Source organism: Phascolarctos cinereus, unplaced genomic scaffold (genome assembly GCF_003287225.1).
Source record: "Phascolarctos cinereus isolate Bilbo 61053 unplaced genomic scaffold, phaCin_HiC Scaffold_5;HRSCAF=322, whole genome shotgun sequence".
Classification (NCBI taxonomy): Eukaryota; Metazoa; Chordata; class Mammalia; order Diprotodontia; family Phascolarctidae; genus Phascolarctos; species Phascolarctos cinereus.
In genome coordinates this window covers 354448928-354469267 of record NW_027555958.1, presented here as the reverse complement: position 1 = coordinate 354469267, position 20340 = coordinate 354448928, and positions in this window count along the sequence as shown.

The following is a 20340-nucleotide window of genomic DNA, read 5'->3' as shown; positions in this document are numbered from 1 at the left end:
AGAGTGAGACCCCAAGGTCATTCCTAGTGACTGGTGAAGTGGAATAGTTGATCCTACTGGAAAACCCTTTGGGGGAAATTAAACAAGTTGAGTTTAGCTATATGTCGAGTTATGGTGACGAACCATAACATAGGCAGCTAGGTGTCTCTGAATACAGCGCTAGGCCAGGAATTCAAATCTAGCCTCAGACACTTACTAGCTGTGTGACCCTGGGCAAGTCACTTAAACTCTGTTTGCCTCAATTTCCTCATCTGTAAAGTGGGGATGATACTAGCACCTATTTCCCAGAGTTGTTATGAGGATTGAATGAGATAAAAATTACAAAGTGCTTAGCATAGTGCTTGACACATAATAAGTGCTATATAAATGTTAGCACAGTTATTGTTATCATTATTATTATTATTATTCCGTTCAATCACCGCACATCAAAAAGAACATAAGCCCTTTTTATCATTCTCATAATAAAGACAAAATACAAACTAGAGACTTTTTTCCCTTTGGCTATCCATCGTATATTTTGGCTTCTACCTCAAATCAGCCAAATCAGATACCTCACGAATGTGAACTCTTGGTCCCAAAGTGACTTGAGGAAGAGGCTGTGAATCAGTCAATCTAAACATCACTTCCACAGGAGAAAGTCCTCAGGGTGCTCATACTGGTGGCAGTGGGCCTAGCCCTTTCATTTTCATGTGAAGATGATGTCTTTTTGACTTGCTACGTTACTGGTCATACGAGACTGACAGCAACCTGGGAAGGTACATGAACGATACAACCTTATGCACCAGTGTTTACAAAGAATAACTCTTGGCCTTCTACAGCAAATCTAAGATTCCCTGTGTTATTTCCTCCCACTTTACAGATACACATTAAGCGCAGCTCTGGAGGACCTCTTTCTAATTTAACACTGAAGATTAAACTTAGAAGTGACTGTTAAGTACAAGGAACTCCTATCCAGAGTTTGAGTAACTCAAGTGAACTGTCCATCAGGCCAATAGGGAAGGAAGGGATGTATCTAGAGAAGTACTCTACAATTATCCCTTCCACATTGCCACTTTCCCCATCTTGGATTCGGTCTATCTCAGGTAGACATAAGAAATTAAATGGGAATTTTGTTGAAGCTGCAGATGATACATGAAGGTCAGCAGATGACACAGAGTCTATGACCAAATACTTAACCCAAATTTTACAGTGAGGTACTATAAACACCGCATAAAAGAAAAAGAAAAAAAATTAGACTTCTTCCCTGGTACAAAGGGTGGGACAAAAGTTTTTACTCAGATTTTCCAGATCTCACTATCCCCCTAGCCCCCAAGATGTGGAAGGGAATAACTGCAGCTGCACCATTGCAATATTGCAGCCATCAGTGTACCGATAGCTAGAAGATAAATAAATCTATTAAGAGTCAACTTCACAGGGGCAGCTAGGTGGTGCAGCGGGTAGAGCTCCAGCTTTGGAGTCAGGAGGAGCTGAGTTCAAATCTGGCCTCAGACACTTGACACTTACTAGCTGTGTGACCCTGGGTAAGTCACTTAACCCTGATTGCCTCACCAAAAAGCAAAAAAATAAAGAGTCAACTTCACTCTGAATCTATGAAAGTCATCTTCCAGATTCTGTTTCTAAGTGCTCTGGAAATATTATTAATGGCAGTGTAAGGTTTTACGTTTTTTTTTTTATTTGTGTTCTTTTAAACTTCAGTACTTACATAAGAATAACAGAAATCTACACAGCACTTTAAGATTTGCCAAAACTATAAATAATCCTATTTGAACTTCACATTAATCCTATGAGTGGTAGATGCTACTCAGAATTTTCAGAGAGTACTGGTGACTTGCATGGGAGTGTCAGAGACATATTTCCAATCTAGGTCTTCTTGGTTCCAGATTATTACTCTACAGCTTGTGAACAATATATGTTTTAGGGAACCTGTAAGCATGAGGTGAGAGACAACATGGCATAGTGAGAGGGTGCTGGTCTAAAAGTCAAGAAAACCTGCAAATTCTGTATTGGAGACTAATTGGCCTGTGTGAGCCTGGGCAAGTCACTAACATCCCTGTGCCTCAGTTTCCTAACCTGTAAAACATGAAGTTTAGATTCAGTGGATTTCTCAGGTCCCTTCTAGAGTTAAATCTATGACCTTTCCTTCTTGCCCTTAGGGCCTATCCCAACCCATCTTCTCTGGATCTTTGGCACATCAATTATTCCCACTCTCGTACTTCTTTAATAAAGGCAGCTAGCTGGCTCAGTGGGCAGAATGTAGGGCCTGGAATTAGGAAGACCTGACTTCAAATTAAGCCTCAGACATTTATTAGCTGTGTGACCCTGGGCAAGTCACTTAACCTCTGTTTGCCTTGATCCATTGGAGCAGGAAATGGCGAACCACTCCAGTATCTTTGCCAAGAAAACCCCACAGACCGTATGATCGTGAAAGAGTCAGATGCAACTGAGTAACAACAATACTTCACCAACCTCTCTCTTTACTACCTCATTCTCCTTTGCCTAGAAACACTTAGATCATTCCCTTTCCTCAGCTGCCCCCCCCCAACCAGCTTTGTGTGGCCTTTCCTACCTTCTTTGGTTATCATTTTGTCTCTTTCCTCTCATAGCCAGACTGCTACAGTCAAGTCCATACTTGATCACTTCCTGCCTCTGATTTCTCATTCATTACTCATTAACCTCTGCAGTGTAACTTGTATTCCCACCCTTCTACTGAAACTGCTTCCTCAAAGGTTACTAGTAACTGCCTAGTGGTCAAATTTTCTTATGAAAAACTATTATAAACTTAAAATAAAGTCAACTAAACATGGGAATAAAACATACATAAAGCTATGAAATCTGACTGTGTACAGCTGTATTAAATGGGGAAAAAAATTCAAAGAACTTCTCTCTTCTTTATCTTCCTTTACCTTAGAGCACAATTTGAAAATGATTCACACATTTAAGAGTTGGAAAGTGTTATATCCCTAAAAAAGTAGTTATCAGACCTTCGTTTGAAGACGTCTGTGGTGGTAGACCCTGTGATCTGTAAAGGAATCCTTGTTTTCTTAGGATAGCTCTAATTGTTAGGGCAGTTAGGTAGTGCCATTGTGCACAGAGCACTGGGCCTAGAGTCAGGAGGACTTATCTTTGCGAGTTCAAATCTAGCCTCAGACACTCACAAACTGTGTGACCCTGGGCAAGTCACTTCACCCCATTTGCCAGCTTCTTTATCTGTAAAATGAGCTGGAGAAGGAAATGGCAAAACACTCCAGTATCTCTGCCGAGAAAACCCTAAATGGGGTCATGAAGAGTTGGATGTGACTGAAAACAACTGTACAAAGAACAAATAAAGAAACAAAAAACGCCCCAAAACACAAAACTCCTGATGTGGCCGTACCAGGGCAGAGTGCAGCAGGGCTATTGCCTGACTGTCAAGTGGAAGATGGAAGCAATATAAGAAGAGATCCAGGATGGAGATAATATTGTGCATACTGAAAAAAGGTCAGCCCCTCTTTACTCCTCCTCATTTTCTGCCAAGATATTTATCTCTTTATGCCTTAATACACACATGCATTTCACTTTTTGGAGCCTTAATCCCCTGATTTGTCAGCTTCATGGAGAGTTAACAAACTTATTACCATTTTGCCTTGCTGACACACCATCGCCATCTAGTGGCAAAAGAGCAATTGTACAGATTCCAACCTTTCTAAAATAAATGCAAACAATTTTAAATGGCCTTTTCCCTCATGGCTTTTAAAGGAAAAGTAGAGACTTCAGGTATATGAATCCTAAGGAAATATGAAGTAAGGACAATCATAGTACAGTGGAGGTAATTAGAAAAGGCTTTTTGGATTAATTTTGAATTGAGTCTTTGTTTTGAAGGCTATAGAGCATTGTCCTACAATGCACTCATATTATGGACTTGGTATTTCATGGTACCTTTTTTCCCCTTATTTTATTTTCATAATTGATGCTAAAGTGCTTTCTTTAGTAGCTATGTAGTGATAAAGTTATTGTTCAGCTATTTCAGTCATATCTGACTCTTTGTGACCCCATTTGGGGTTTTATTGGCTGAGATACTAGTTTGCCATTTCCTTCTCTAGCTCATTTTACAGATGAGGAAACTGAGGCAGACAGGGTTAAGTGACTTGCCCAGGATCACACAGCTAGAAAGTATCTGAGGCCAGATTTGAACTCATGAAGATAAGTCTACCTGACTCCAGGCCTGGCACTTTATCCTCTTTACCACTTAGCTGCCCCAGTGATAAAGTACTGATGTCAAATTACATATTACAAAGGATTTGGGTTTGTTTTGAGAAGAGAATTTGGTAAGTCTTCAAGCAATCATTATCATCCATTAGACTTGTTTTTCTGTTGCCTATTGCTACTATCTGATATAACTCCCATTCCAATGAAAACTGTCTGTTTTTTATCACTTAATTTAAATGGCTTGGAGATCATTCACTGATCAACTCTATGACTCCATCCTTATATACACAACCCTGGCTTTTTTTTAACCCCTTTGCTTGAATGGCATTGTCATAGAAACAAGAAATTCAGGCAGATGTCATTCCATAGTTCACCACTTTGTGATATTTGTTGGAATTTTAGATTTACAGGACTGTGTTTTTAGAAGGTTTTTTTTTTTTGGAGAGAAACCATAAGGTAAAATGAAGTACCATTCTTATTTCCCATCACCTGGTAGGAAAGTGGGTAGGGTCAAGCAGGGGACCTGATCTCTCAATGCAAGTTTTCCAGTCCATACAACCCAATGGACTCCATAATGGGAATCAAAAGCTGAGACATGGCTTTCCTTCTCCTCCTTGGGATAAGAACTCATGTGCCTGCATGGTAAAATATTTGAGAAGCCAGAAAGGACTTTGTATTTCTTCTCACCTGCCTGTTAGTACAATAAGATGGTGGACAATTTCTTCTCGCTTTAGGAGAGGTCTGAGCTCAGGAGGAGAAGCTGATTCTGAATTGGCAGCCAGCAGTTCAAGCCACCAGCTTCTTCCCTTCTAATTGAATTGTTTGCACCATTGTTTAATGCTCTTTCATCGCCTTCATTTTATGAGCTAATTACTTTAATCCACAGTGCCCAGGTAAGCCAATCTCAAGGTGGGGGTGGGTATTCAAGGGTTGATTTTATCTTCTCTCTCTTGGGTCAAGAGGAATCCAGGTAAAGCAGTGTAGGACTCCCAACTTGGAGAATGTTGTGGCCTGAGGGAAACCCGGAGGCAATAGGAAACCATTGGAATTGATTGAATAGAAGGGTGATATATCTGGCACAAAGTAGGTGCTTACTAAATGTTTATTGATTGATTGAGGAAAAGCAATTTAACAGCAGAGTGACAGAATGATTCAGATGGGGAAAGATTATGTTATCTCATTTGATCCTCACAAAGCCCCATAAAGTAGGTGATCTTATTATCTCCATTTTACAGATGAGGAAGCCAAGACTGAGAAAGGTCTTACCCAGGAACACACAGTTCATGAATGGCTAAGGCAGTATTTGAACTGGAGCTGCCCCAATATTAAGTACAGCACTCTGTCCATAATGTCACTTTGCTGCTTATATGCAGCTTTGATGACCTTGGAGAAAGGAGTTTCAATCCAGTTATGGGGTCAAAGCTAGATAGCCAGGCATTGAGAAGTAGATAGGAGATGAGCATGCAAAGGATATGGGCATAGCTTTTTCTTGATAGGTAAAAATATGGGATGATAGCTTGAGGGAATGATAAAGTCAAGTGAAGATTTTATTTTTTATCATGAGGGAGATTTGCTTATGGTTCTAGGCAGTAGAGAAGGAGCTGATAGATGAGGAAAAGTAGGAAATTAGAGAGAGAGGGATGTATGAAATGGGAGGCATGCCTATTTCCCCTCCCAGCAGAGTGTATTGTTGAAACATTAGAGAAGAGGCTTCTAGTCCTGTGGAGAGTGGGTAGACATGCAGTATCTTCTCTGGGAACTAGTTTTTCTTGATTTCAAGAAGATAGAAGAGCCCACTGTCATCAACATTATTTAATATTGGATTGGAAATCACAGCAATAGCAAAGGAGAAGAAAAAGAAATAGAAGGAGTCAGAATAGGGGATGAGATAATAAAACTCTCTTTTTGCATATGATATGATGATATACTCGAAAAATCCCAAAGACTCAACTAAAAAGTTAATTGGAACAATTTTAGAAAAGTAGAAGGATATAAAGTAAATGCACATAAATTATCAGCATTTTTATATACTATCAACAAAACCCTGCAAGAAGAGATAGTCAGAGATACTCCATTTAAAATAACTCTAGACAGTATAAAATACCTGGGACTACACCTGCCAAAACAAACCTGTTTTTAAATTTAAATTTAAAAAAAATTCTACTATGTTATGGAAATGCTTGTTTTTCCTTAAAAATAAATTTTTAAAAATTAGAAGAAATATAAGAGTGTGAGAGGAAGAGGTGAAGCTCAGGGAGGGAAGGAACCTGAGCAGAAAGTGGAGAGAATTTAGAGGAGATCTCCTTTGCAAACTCCTTGAGGTCAAGAACTGTCTTTTTTTTTTTTTTTAAGGCAATTGGAGTTAAGTGACTTGCCCAGGTCCCACAGCTAGTGTCAAATGTTTGGTCTGAGGCTGCATTTGAACTCAAGTCCTCCTGACTTCAGGGCTGGTGCTCTATCCACTGTGCCACCTAGCTGCCCCCAAGAACTGTCTTTTGCCTCTTTTTGTATTCCCAGCTGCTTAGCACAGTGCCTGGTACACAGTAGGCTTAATAAATATTCATTGAATTGAAGAGAAATTAAGAAGCATCATGATCTTAGAGTCAGAAAGACCTGGCTTCAAATCCTGCCTCAGGCTCTTACTAGCTGTCCTGAGCAAATCATTTCATCTCTGTGTGCCTTAGTTTCCTCATCTGTAAAATGAGAGAGTTAAACTCAATGGCCTCTAAGGTTCCTTCCAGCTCAAAATCCTATAATCTTGTGAATAGGAATGGCAGTTTGTTAACAATAGAATGGAGAGCCATAGGATATAATGGAAGGTGAAGACCAAGCAGGAAAGGTACATGGGAAGAACAGGATAAAGGTGGATGGAAATTAAAGGATGGGAAATGAATATCAGGGAAAGAGTTTTTTGGTTTGTTTGGTGTTTTGGCAACTGACGACCGAATCACTGGAATTCAGAAGGGAATTTGCTAGATTGTCGTGGTAGCTGGTCTCAGGTTCACTGTTCATTTGATCGCCATTTCCTGAGAAGCAGTGTGACTTAATGGATAGAGAGCTGGCCTCCACGCCAGGAAGACCTGCTTCTGGTAATACTGACTGTGTGATCCCGGGCAAGGGGATTCACCTTTCAGTATCTTAGGCAACTCCAGCAGAGCGGAAGTTGCAGGAGAATTGCCAGCCTATGATGGCAGAAGGAGGAGAAAGAGGAGACTGAAAAAAATATTTAAAAGGAGCAGTCAGAGAAAATAGGTCAACTCTGAGAAAACAGTGTCACTGAAGACAAAGGAGGAAGGAAGAAAGAAAACAAACATTTATTAAGCACTCTGCTGAGCACTTTACAAATATTATCCCATTTGATGCTCACAACATCCCTGGGAGGCAGGTGTTATTATTATCCCCATTTTACAGTTGAGTAAACTGAGTCAGGCAGAGGTTAAATGACTCGCTCAGGTTCATACAGCTAGTAAGTGCCTGAGGAAAGCATTTCAAGCAGGATCAGGTGGTCAGCAGTATCAAAAAGTACATAGAGATGGAGAAGGATAGAGACCAATAAATGGCCATTGGATTTGGTGATTACAGTGTCACTGGTGACCTTCAAGAAAGTAGGTTCCAGGGGCAGCTAGGTGGTGCAGTGGATAGAGCACCAACCCTGAAGTCAGGAGGACCTGAGTTCAAATCTGACCTCAGACCAAAGCCTGACACTAGCTATATGATGCTGGGCAAATCACTTAACCCCAATTGCCTAAAAAAAAGAAAAAAGAAAAAGAAAGTAGGTTCCAGAAATAACTTCTGAATGTTCTCTTTTTTGTGAAAGGGGACACAGATCTTTGAATTTTTAATAGGCTTGTTATTGTTGAGTGTGACAATAAAAATATTTAAAAATAAGCTTCAAGGTGCCATAATTCTTCCTACAGTATTAGCAGTGTGTCAAGTATCAATTTTCTTCTTCTGTTAATCTTTCACATGCCAGAAAGCAGAACACTGTACAGTTGTTCCAGCTGTTTTCTACCCATTTAAGGGCAAAGCTAAAAGGAACTTTCTACAAATAGCTTCTTAGATTCATTTCAATGGCCCTGAAAGGTGTCTGTGCACCATATGTTCTTTTTCTTTGGCTGTAGAGCAATAAATAACATTGTCAAAATAGCTCCTGAAAAATATAAACTCTCGTTTCACTTTTTGGGTGTGGAATACATGTTACTAAGAAAAAAAAAGCTTTGTCCTACCCATCTGTCTCTAAAGCTCTGGATACACTGCTATTCTGCATGTCAGGGTACTTTTGGTGTGCTGAAAACATCCACAGGAGGTTTTTAAGGCTGTAAAAGATTTTTTTCTCAAATGCCTAAAGAACGGACACAAAATGTAAATAACACAAGGGGTAAGCCATGCAACAAATGACCAACTTATTATTTTTTAAAGTGAGTTCATGTGTTTGAGAAGTTGCTATCTGCTTCCTACTTTGGTTTGTTTGTTTTTTGCTTTTAGGCAATTGGGGTTAAGTGACTTGCCCAGGGTCACACAGCTAGTAAGTGTCAAGTGTTTGGTCTGAGGCCGGATTTGAACTCAGGTCCTCCTGACTTCAGGGCCGATGCTCTATTCACTGCACCACCTAGCTGCCCCTGCTTCCAACTTTGGAAAGAAAACTATCTCAGCACTTCAGGAGTAAATGCTGTGGTGGAGAACAAAGATCACATTTATTCTGAGTTCCAGAAATAATAAAATAAAAAAGGTACAACTCAGAGCCTGACAATATGCCATCTGTTTAATGGATGATAAATATGTCATTGCCAGTAATGAAGCCTCCCTGGACTCAAAGACCTGGAAGGGGTCTAAGAGGTAGATCATCAAGTCACAGATTTTCAGTTTATAGCTGAGGAAACAGGCACAAAGAGGTAAAGGGACTTGCCCCAGATCATACAGTTAGTTAAATGGTAGAACCAGGACTGGTTGAATCCAACAATGAAGAATTACTGAGAGGGAATTGCCCTTGTGATGGGAGGAGGGGGAGAAAGGGAAGATAGAAGTTGGTTTTTTTCCCCCGTCTCTCCTCCTCCCCACTCCATTGACCAGGTGGTGACTCTGTGCACTTTGAAAAGTCAGAAGATCCAGAGTTCTCATCAGCACTGGTAGCAGCATCCCCTACAGTTAGTAATAGAGTTCCTAGAGCAGGTGACAGCGATGTCTGCCTTAGGAGCTGAGAGATGCACTGAGGACCAACTAGACATACCACAGAAAGGCAGCTTCAGAACCTTCTCCCCTCCTTGAAGTGCAGGCCACAAACTCTACAAAAGCAGAAAGGCTGCAATAAGCATTTATTAAACACGTACTGTATACCAGGCATCAATCTCTGAAGCCCAGCAGAGAGCTATACCTAAAGGGTACTTTGAAAAGGGAAAAGGGCTCAGTGATCAGAGGCTGTGGGTTACCCCTTTGGCCTTTTATGATGCGTTATCTGAACATGTGCCTCACTGTCATTTTTTGACAAGTGTGAATCCACTTTCCTCAAAGACCTTGTACATGAAAGGGAGGTATACACCTATTTTGAGGGAATTGTTTCTGTAACAATTGTCATTGTCATATTTGCTTAGTAAATACCCTTTTAAAATCAAGTCAGGCTAATAAGCAATGTGGAGAAGAGTGGTGGGGACTTGTGAGTAATGGTATAAGAAATTACAGTGGCTCCCAAGGTTACTCCAAGAGCCCTAGGGAAAAAAGTTGTTGTTTTTTTTTCTCTAGGGACCCCAAAGTGGGAATTGGGGTAGTGAGCACTGAAAAGGGTGCTATACTGGCAATGACAATGGCAATAATGAAGTGACCCAAAGTATGCTTTTCTAATTTACAGAATCTGGTTCTTAAAAGACCTTAAAAGGCTAGAATTATAGGCCAAATTAAAAAACAAGATGAAACTGAGTAGGGATAAGTATAAAGTCTTAGATCTGTGTTTTCAAATCTTCTTCCTAAGTACATCCACTATGTGGATGATGGTACCTATGAAAAAACTTAGCATTTAATTTGACTGCAAAATCCACGTAAGTCAGCAGTATAGCATGGCAGCCCAAGAAGCTAATGTTAGGCTTCATTGAGTGATATAATTTATGTGACAGAGGCTTTCTCTCGTCACAAATGGTCTAGATAGACTTCAGGGGAATGTTTTACTTTGGTAGCAGGGTAAATTGTCCCAGGGTCAAAACTTAGGAGCAAGGGGGTAGAACTTTATAAAGAGTTAATTTAAGAAAACTCTTAACTATTAGAGCTGTCCAAAAGTGGAAGTCAGTATATTCCCCCTTAGATGTCTTCAAGGAAAAGCTAGACAATCTCTTTTGCAGATGTTGTAGAAGTGATTCTTGGTGGAGCCAGATGGCTTAGGAAATTCCTTCTGGCTCTTAGGTTCAATGGTTTCGTTGTCTGCTTCATTGACTCTCCCAGTTCCCCGAGGACTTCAATATCTTACTCCTGGTTTGATGTCATCTTTTCCTACCCTACTGCTTTGCTTTGTGTTTTTCCCCGTCTACCTCGGCACTTTCTTCATGTCTAAGAGTTTGGGATTGCATGCTGCTCTACCCATTTTTCTCTCATTCCTCTGGGATAGCTAGACCGATTACTCAAATTACTTGTATCTATTTTCCACTACATCTAGGGGAAGGAAGAGATGAGGGAGGGAAAGCAGGAAGGAAGAAGGCATAACTCCCTTTCATATTCCAATGTACCAACAAGAGAAGGAATTTGAAGTCCGCAGTAACAAGGGATTTTATTTTCATCTGTCATTATTCCCTCCTCTGAACCCCACCACTTTGTTCATGCCTCTCCTGGGCTCTAGACTCTATATTCTATATTTGTATTATGACTATGTGTATATATGCCATCTTCCTTCCTAGACTGCAAACTTCCTGAGTTCAGTGACTATGTCTTACTAATTCTGGGATGTCCCCCTACTGCTAACACAAGGGCTTTCATAGAGGAGGTACTTAATAAAAGTTTAATTCTTGAACAAATGAATATCAATTCATACCAGCCCAGATCCACTGGGTTTCAGAGGGCAGGCTACGTGGAAGTCACACACTAGTTTGTACCTTTCTTGTTTCCACTAGGATCTCCTCCTCCCAATAATTGTAGACCTAGACTGATCATACCTCTCTGATGAACACAGAATCACCAACTAAAATCCTCCTAGATCAAGGACCGCTAGGTCTTTCCATTTGCCTTGCTGATGTACTTTCATTGCCTTCTGGTCTGCCATGTCTCTCTAAGGACCACCATGTCTTTCCAACCACCCTGTTACTGAACCTTCCTATATGTTTTGTCTTGTTAGAATGTGAGCTCCTTGAGATTAGGGACAATACTGCTTTTCTTTGTGTATCCTCAGAGCATTACATAATTTTTGGCACATAGTAAGCATTTAATAAATTCTGTTAAATTAACTAATTAATTAATATTTCAGAGGCCTCCAAACTGTCCATTTTGGACCTTGATATAATGGGTCACAGGGAATAGGCCTCAAACCAGAGCCCTACTCGGCACATTTCCCACAAGGCTGGAAGCCATTTCCTTTGAAATACTAGAGGTCCATCTTACACTCTCCTCTCTGAACTTGTACATGAGCACCATTCCCCCACTACATGCCTAAAAAAATCTCCAGGCATCAGATTAGGAAGGCAATAACTCTTCACCACAAAAAAGACTCAAGGAATCCTTGCATACCATCTGGTATTATTCTCTAATTGTTTCCTATTGGTCTTACTTCTCCAGGCAAAGCATAAACTCCTCCAAGTGAGAGACTGTGTCTTCTGCTTCTGTTTTATCCTTCCCCGCATCCAGTCATAAAACAACTGCTGAATAAACATTGTGTGTTGGTGATGTTAAATACGAGGGAGAAACTTGGGAGGTCACTTAACTTACTTGTTAAGTTAAGAAACTACCTTGTTTCTCTTTGAATCGGTGATGGTGGCTTAGTCTCTGAGAGTGAACTAACATACTTTTGAAACACACACTTGATACTCTCTAGGAGAAAGGAATTAATTGTCCACTTCTGGATACTCCTCTGCCTGCCCTTCCTCTAGTCTATTAGTCAGATGCAGGAAAACGAGTATTATAGTAGAAGTCTGGAGGCCTGCATTCAAGTTTGGGTTCTGCTATTGACTTGCTATATGTCCTTAGGCAAGTCTCTTCACTTCTGGGTTTCTCTATTTCTCAGCTCTCAGTTTCCTCATCTATAAAATGAGGGGCTTGGACTCAGTGATCTTATGCATTCCTTCCCTAACAGGGAACCTACTACCTCTCAAAGCAGGATGATTTCATTTCCAGACAGTTCTGAATAAGAAGTTTTTGCTCATTTTCAGCTGAAATTTGCCAAGTAGCAACTTCTACCCAGTGGTCCTAGTTCTGTCTCCTAGGATCAAACAGAGCTAATCTAGTTCCTTTTACAGATGAAAAACATTCAAATATTTGACAATCTCAGACTTGCCTCTAAGGCTTCCTTCCGTTTTGATCCTTATGTGTCATGCTTTTGACCTACCTTGTATTCTGGTTTTCCTTCTCTAGACATATATCCCTCTATCACTGTCACCCTTAAAATATGGTACCCAGATCTGCATGAATACTCTAGAGAACCTCCATATCTCATTGAAACAATACAGTGGGACTCACACTTCCATCATTCTGGATATTAGTATGACCCAGTGAATCAATCAATCAACAAATACTTATTAAGATCCTACTATGTGCCTAGGCACAAGGGATACAAATACAAGGAATGAAATAATCCATACTCAAAAGGACATAAGGTGAGCTGCTATTTTTATGGAATCCAAACAATTGACAGTTGAAAATGAAAAAAAAAAAGCAAACCAGAAATGTTCTGCTCCAGTTTTTTGTTAATTTTTTTTTCTCAAGAATGTCATAGGATCATTATAGATTGAAGTTAAGCTCTTAAATGTCCTACCCCTTCAATACAGTATAATGATAATTGATGTTCATAATAATGACCCTGGGACGCCAAAAAGATCACGAACTACCTTCAAAATCATCAAAGATTAGACTGTGCTCAGTGTCATTATGGTGTTTTAATAGCATCTTGATGTTTTGAAAATTAATAAAACTATAGTGGCTGCTACAATGACTCTCATAGAATTAGTTGGATTTTGTTTTTTGTTTTTTCCTAACCAGGACATTCTGATCCCCAGTCATGAAGGATGAGCATACATTTATAGTCCCATACTCTATGTTCCAACCAAACTGGTCAACTAACTGTTCCCCATGCACTAGATCACATTTCCTGTCTCCATGCCTGGCTTGCGTTCCCTTCTCATCTCTGCCTTGTAAAATCCCTAGCTTGCTTCAAGGCTTTGTTCCAGTGTTATCTCCTAAAGAAATCCTGTTGCCCTAGTGAGAGTGCACACCATCATAGAAGTAACTTAACAAAAAAAATTTATATTCTCTCCCATAGAATGTAAGTTACTTGAGGGGGATACTTTGTTTTGTTTTTGTATCTCATGTACTTAAGCACACAATCGGCACTTAATAATTTCTATTAAGTAAATAAATGCCTACTCGAATGGTCTTACGATTTTTCTTATTTTTGTTATTGTTATTAATAATAAATAGACATGTTCACATGGGGTGCAAAGATGCTGAGCCCATTAGATTTCCTAAGAATATATGAAGCTGAAGACTGATGAAGAACCATGTACCATGCTGGGTAAAGAAATGGGCAATCTTCAGGGAGGCAGTTGAAAAGATGTGATATCAACCTGGAGGATCTACAAATAGGTGTTTTTCTTTGAAAAGGATTACAGATGAGCCAAGTAGAATAACTTGATTGAAGTGAATCAGGGATTATGAAATTATTTGGAAAAGACATAATTTTTAAAATTTTGTAAGAATGTAACAGAGTTTCTCTTGGGCCCTATTTTATGGTTTAGGGTTCACCTTGCTCCTATATGCTATTAAGGTCTTTGAAGAGAAATCTTCACAATTATTACAGACTTGTGGATCTTTATAGGAGAAAATGATATGACTGCTTTATAGGATTATGGATGATTTTTAATTTTTGTCATATTTTTATTTGCTAAGAAGCTTTAGTGCCCTGGTTTCTTTCTTGTGCCATGTTGCTACTACAATGGTCCTGACTTTTGCTTGGAAAAAATGTGATAGATAATAGCTCAGACTTGGTAAAGTGGTCACAGTGTAATCTGATGACTTAGGAATAGTTTCTTCTGGCTATTTTTATTTTTCTATTTTTGCCAATTAACAAGCATTTATTTATTTTGTCTCCCTCCCACCTCTGACTAGTCCTGCCCCATTCTACCACTGTGGGAAAAAAGGAAAAGAAAAAATATGCATAATCAAGCAAATCAAACTCCCACTTTGTCCAGCCCAGAAGAAATTTGTATCTCATTTCGAATATTGAGTACACAACCTCTTTTTCAAGTGAAGGGTAGCATTTTTTATCATCAAGGGGTATTTTTATTTGTTTTTTACCTTTTTGGTTGGTCATTATGTTGATCAGAGTTAAGTCTTTCAAAGTTTTTCATTTTTACAATTTTGTTGTAATTATATATATATTTACCCCTGGTTCTACTAACTTAATTCTTAATCAGTTCATCTAAGTCTTCTTAGGTTTCTCTGAAAGTTTCCTCATTCCTACTGCACAACAGAATTACATTATATTCATATACCATTATTTGTTCAGCCATCTCTCATACATATAGATCCTTTTCCTTTGATATGTTTGACATATAGTAGCAGTATTACAGAGTCAAAGAATATACATAGTTTAGAGACTTTGGGGACCTCTTGATTATTTGGGTGCATTATTCCAATATTACCTTGTTTTTTTCTCTAAAGTTTTAGGACTTTTCTTCAGAGCTGCTATAATTCTGTAGTTTTTGGTTAAGTTACCTGAGAAGATTATATAAGGCTTTTTTTTCCCTTTAGAGGTTTGCTGGTCCTGGTTCTGAAATATGTTTCCTCTTTACCAGGAAAAAGCGTTTATATTTAGACAATCAGCAAACATTTAGGGGCTTGCTGTGTGAAGGAAACTTTATCTGGCCCCATGGATTGAAGAAATGGAAAAGTTGGGCGTAAAAAAGGAATGAGGGGGTGGTCTCTGCCTTTGAGAAATTGGTAGTCTAGCTGGAGAGAAGAAAAACAGAAATGATTACAAACCTAGCACACTAGCAATTCAAAGTATAAGTGATAGTGTACAAATATGAGCTGTGTTTATTGTGATTGTCTTCATACTGGTTGTGGACTCACAGTGTAAAATAAGCAAGGTTGTAGTGGAAAGAACTTGGGATTTAGAAGCAACACACCTGAATTTAAATCTTATCTCTGCTGCTTGCTAGCTTAATAATAATAAAAATAGCTACCATTTATATAGTGCCTACTATGTGCTAAGGACTTCACAAATATTGTCTCAGTTAATCCCCACAAATTATTAACCCTGGGAGACAGGTACTGTTATGATCCCCATCCATCTGATGAGAAAACTGAGATAAATGGAGGTTAAATGACTTGCCCAGAGTTACATAGCTAGCGAGTTTCTGAGGCAAGGTTTGAACTCACTCTTCCTGACTCCAGGCTCAGCTCTGTATCTACTGTGCTACCTATCTGCCTCCCATAAATGACCTTGACCAAGTCACTGCCCTACTCTGGACCTGCTTCCTCATCTGTTAAATGCAGTTGTACCTAGATGATCTCTGAGGTTCCTTTCAGTCAGGTGTGTATGGTAAATGTTTTAACAACTATGAAAAAATAATGTCCACGGGACACACTTTTAAATTTAGTCTGCATTATCAACATTTCTTCCATCACTTTCTTAAGATTAGAAAATCAACAAAATGACAAATCTAATCAAGGCTGATTTGTAGCATTGGCCAGTTTCTAAGGCAAGAATTCTAGCACTAAAAATTTAACAGTTGGCTCTCACAAGCTGGTACACGTTGGCTCCAGAATGCCCCAGCTTCCAACCCCAAATCCTATGATCCTGGGAGCAATTTTAGAGGTGACACTTGCTATTAAAGATCTCATATTAATTAATATGTAACATATAACAATATGTAATATAATATTAAATATATTAATTATAATGTAATTAAAATAGCCCAGAATACTGCAATGATGTCAATTAAATATTAAAAGAATCAGAGAAAGGCCCATCTTGTGTTGGGTGGTTCCGCTTTGGAAGACTTAGAAAAAGACAAGAATGAGAAAGTAACATGATGAGAAAGCACAGCAGAGTTGTGATATGTACAGCTGGAAGGAATTACCCACATCTGTAAGCTCTTACTTAGTCAATCAACAAACATTTATTAAGTACCTACTACATTCTAGGCATTATACTAGGCACTGGGGATACAAAGACAAAAAAAATAGAAAAGAAAAAATCCTTGCTCTCATAAAGATTACATTCTGTAAGGAAAGACAACATCTACATGTATAAGTGTGATGGGGGGAACTGGTCAATGAGGGCCCAGTTCTTAGGCTGTATTGAGATTTGCCCTCCCATGTGATATGCAAACTGTCTGGGTGATACAGAGCATGTGCAGGTATCCCTTGGCTTGCTTCTAATCCTGCCACGTGTGGCGGAGTGGTGAGTTTACATCCCACTATGAGTCAAGAAGGGAGATATGCTGAGTGGTACCTGGGAGTTATGACCCAGACTCTGCTCAGCTAGAACTGGGTTTTCATACAAAAGGATTGCAAAGCTCTCCCTTTGTTGGCCTTTTTACTTTTTGCCCTCCTGGCAGTGGAGGCAAGAACCTCTCTGGGCTGCTGAGTAAAGGTGCAACCCTATCTCCCACTAGACCTCCGTATGTTCATGAGCATCATCATTTCTGGGGTTTTTGTGTGTGTGTGTTTGTTCTTAATCCATCTTAAGTTAACAAGTTTCGAGAGGTAGATTTGACTAGGCTATGAACTTGTAAAATTCAAAAGGCCAGAAGAGTCATCAGTGGTCCCCCTGGCAAAATGTGGTAGTGGTGACTGACAACAGAAGCATCAGAGGAATGTGGAAAGCTAGGTACCTAAAGGAGCTACTAGGTGGTGCAGTGGATAGACTGCTGGGTCTGGAGTCAAGAAGCCTTGAGTTCAAATCTGACCTCAGACACACTTACTAGCTGTGTGATCCTAAGCAAGTCACCTAACCCTGTGTTAAGTTTCCTCATCTGTTAAGTGAGCTGGAGAAGGAAATGGCAAACCACACTAGTATCTTTGCCAAGAAAACCCCAAATGAGGTCACAAAGAGTCAGATATGACTGAACAACAACAATTTACCTGAACATGGTGGCAATTCAAGGGTTTGTGACATGCTAACTCTAGAAAGAAAGACACTGATCCTTAGTGTCTAGTAGAGAGCTACATCTAAGAGAAACTTCATGAGCAGGGAGAAAAAGACTCCTTAAAAAAGTCCAGAAGTTTAGAGGCAGCCCTCAGTCTCATGTCTTCTCTACTTCTGGGCTGAATACTTTTGTACTTTAAATCTGAGCCCGCTCTCCCCAGGGATCTTCTCTCTCTCTCTCTCTCTCTCTCTCTCTCTCTCTGTGTGTGTGTGTGTGTGTGTGTGTGTGTGTGTGTGTGTGTGTGTGTGTGCATGAGGGGAGAGTGTGCCTCTAGTTTGGGGAAATTTTTTTGTAACTTGTTCTTGCTATACCTTTCCAATAAATACTCTAATAAAACTACCTAATGAATAAATAACAACAAAAAAACCTAATAAAAATCTAATAGAACTCTACTAGTTGGTTGATATTGGGGGTACACTTTGGATGAGGATTTGTGAGCAAGAGTATTAGAAACCACAACACATAAGGTCACCCCTAGAATCTTGAGATGAGTAGTCAGCTATGCTCTGGGAACCCAACCTGCCAGAATGATTGAGGATTGGAAGGGTGATCACAGAGTAGTTGCTCTGTGAATACATAGGAAATAAATACAAAATCAGTACAAGATACTGAGGGAGGACACTAGCGGTTAGGAAAGTCTTCACATAGAAGGTGGAAAGTCAGCTGTATTGTGAAGGAAGTGTAGGATCCTAAGAGATGGAGGTTAGAAGGGAGTGAATGTCAGACAAAGGGAATGGTTAGGGAGATGGAATGTTGCGTGTGAAGGATAAAGGCCTGTGTAACTAGATAGTAGAGTATGGGAAGGAGAGAAATATATGAATATGAAGCTGATAAGTTGCAGTCAAGATGCTAAAGACTTTAAGAGACAGAGGAATTATGGTTTATCCTAGAGTCAATAATGAACCACTGGAATTTATTGAATTAGGGAAGTGATATAGTCACAAGATACTTTAGGAAAATCACCTTGGCAACCCTGTGAAGTATAGATTAGAGTTAGGAGAGTCTTGAAGCAGAGACATAGATTAGAAGGCCTTTGCAATAGTTCAGGTGAGAGATTAGGAGGACATGAACTTGGGTGTGACAAGAGAAGGGGTAGGATGTGAGAAGAGATATGGTGATGGAAATAGCAAGGCTCAACGACTGATTGGATATGTAGAGTAAGGAAAAATGAGGAATGGAGGGGAAGGTGAGGTTGTAAACTTGGGAGACTGGAATAATGGTGGTGGAGTTTAATAGGGAATTTCAGTAGAGGAAGGGTTTGGAGGAAAGACAATGAATTCTGTTTTGGACTCATCTCCAGGACACCTGATCCTGGCATTGTGCTAGGCACAAGGCACAAATAAAAAATGTAGTTTGAAATGCACAAAAGGCAGTTGGTGATATGGGTCTGGAGCCCACGGGAGCAGCCTAGACCAGGGGTGGCAAACCTGCGGCCTCAAGGCCACCTGTGGCCCTCTAGGTCCTCAAGTGTGGCCCTTTGACTGAATCCAAACTTCACAGAACAAATCCCCTTAATAAAAGGATTTGTTCTGTAAAACTTGGACTTGGTCAAAAAGTTGCACCCAAGGCCTCAAGGCCGTAGGTCCCCACCCCTGGCCCTAGATAAATGAAGTGATTTGCCCAAGCTTATACAGGTAGTCAATAGCAGAGGAGGCATACAAATATTGAACTCCAAATCTAGTGCTCCAAATCCCATGGCTTCACACTGTCTTCCCCTTTGACTAGAGCATCTCCAGGGTCCCTTCCACCTCTAAAGTTCTCTGGTTATTCTGAGATTTTGAAACTAACCTCCTAAAAAGAAGCCAGTATGTTGTATGTCAGAGAGTGGAAATCTGGGTTGGAATTAGAGGGAATGACTTCTTTAGATGATAGTACTGGCTTAAACATGATGATGTGACACTTGAGGTTTTATTGCTAAATCATTAACACTTGAAGTCCCTTCTTTAAATTGTATATTAATCTATCCTCTGTGATGTGTGCAAGGTTTGTGTTTTTTAGTCCACGTTATTGCTTTGTTCTTTTTGCATTCCCATAATTTTTTATGTTGCAATGATTTCTTTTTTAAAATATTTTATTTTTTCCCCAATTATTTGTAAAGATAATTTTTAACATTCATTTAAAAATTTTTTGAGTTCCAAGCTTTCTCTCTCCCTCCCTCGCCATCTCCCCACTCCCTGAGACAGGAAGCAATTTGATATAGGTTATATGTGTTCAATTATGCAAAACATATTACCCTATTAGTTGTGTTGTGAAAGAAGACACAGACCCAAAGGAAAAAAAGTACAGAAAGTGAAAAATAGTCTACTTCCATGTGCATTCAGACTCCATCGGTTCTTTCTCTGGGAATGGGTGGCATTTTTTATCATGAGTCCTTCAGAATTTTCTCGGATCTTAATGCTGAGAATAAGTCATTCACAGTTGATGATTGTACAATATAGCTGTTACTGTGTACGATGTTCTCCCGGTTCTGCTCACTTCACTTTGCATCAGTTCATGTAAGTCTTTCCAGGTTCTTCTGAAATCTGCCTACTCATCATTTCTTATAGCACAGTCATATTCTATTATAGTCATATACGTGATAGTGATTTCTTGAGTGATGTTGGTTAATAATAATAGCTATTATATATATATATATATATATATATATATATATATAATAGCTATTATTTATGTACTGCTTACCATATATGTGCCAGGTACTGTGTTAAGTACTTTATAAATATAATATTATTTATATTATATTACTTGGTTCTCAGAACAACTGCGGTTCTTTTATTATCTCCATTTTATAGTTGAGGAGAGGAGGCAAACAGAGGTT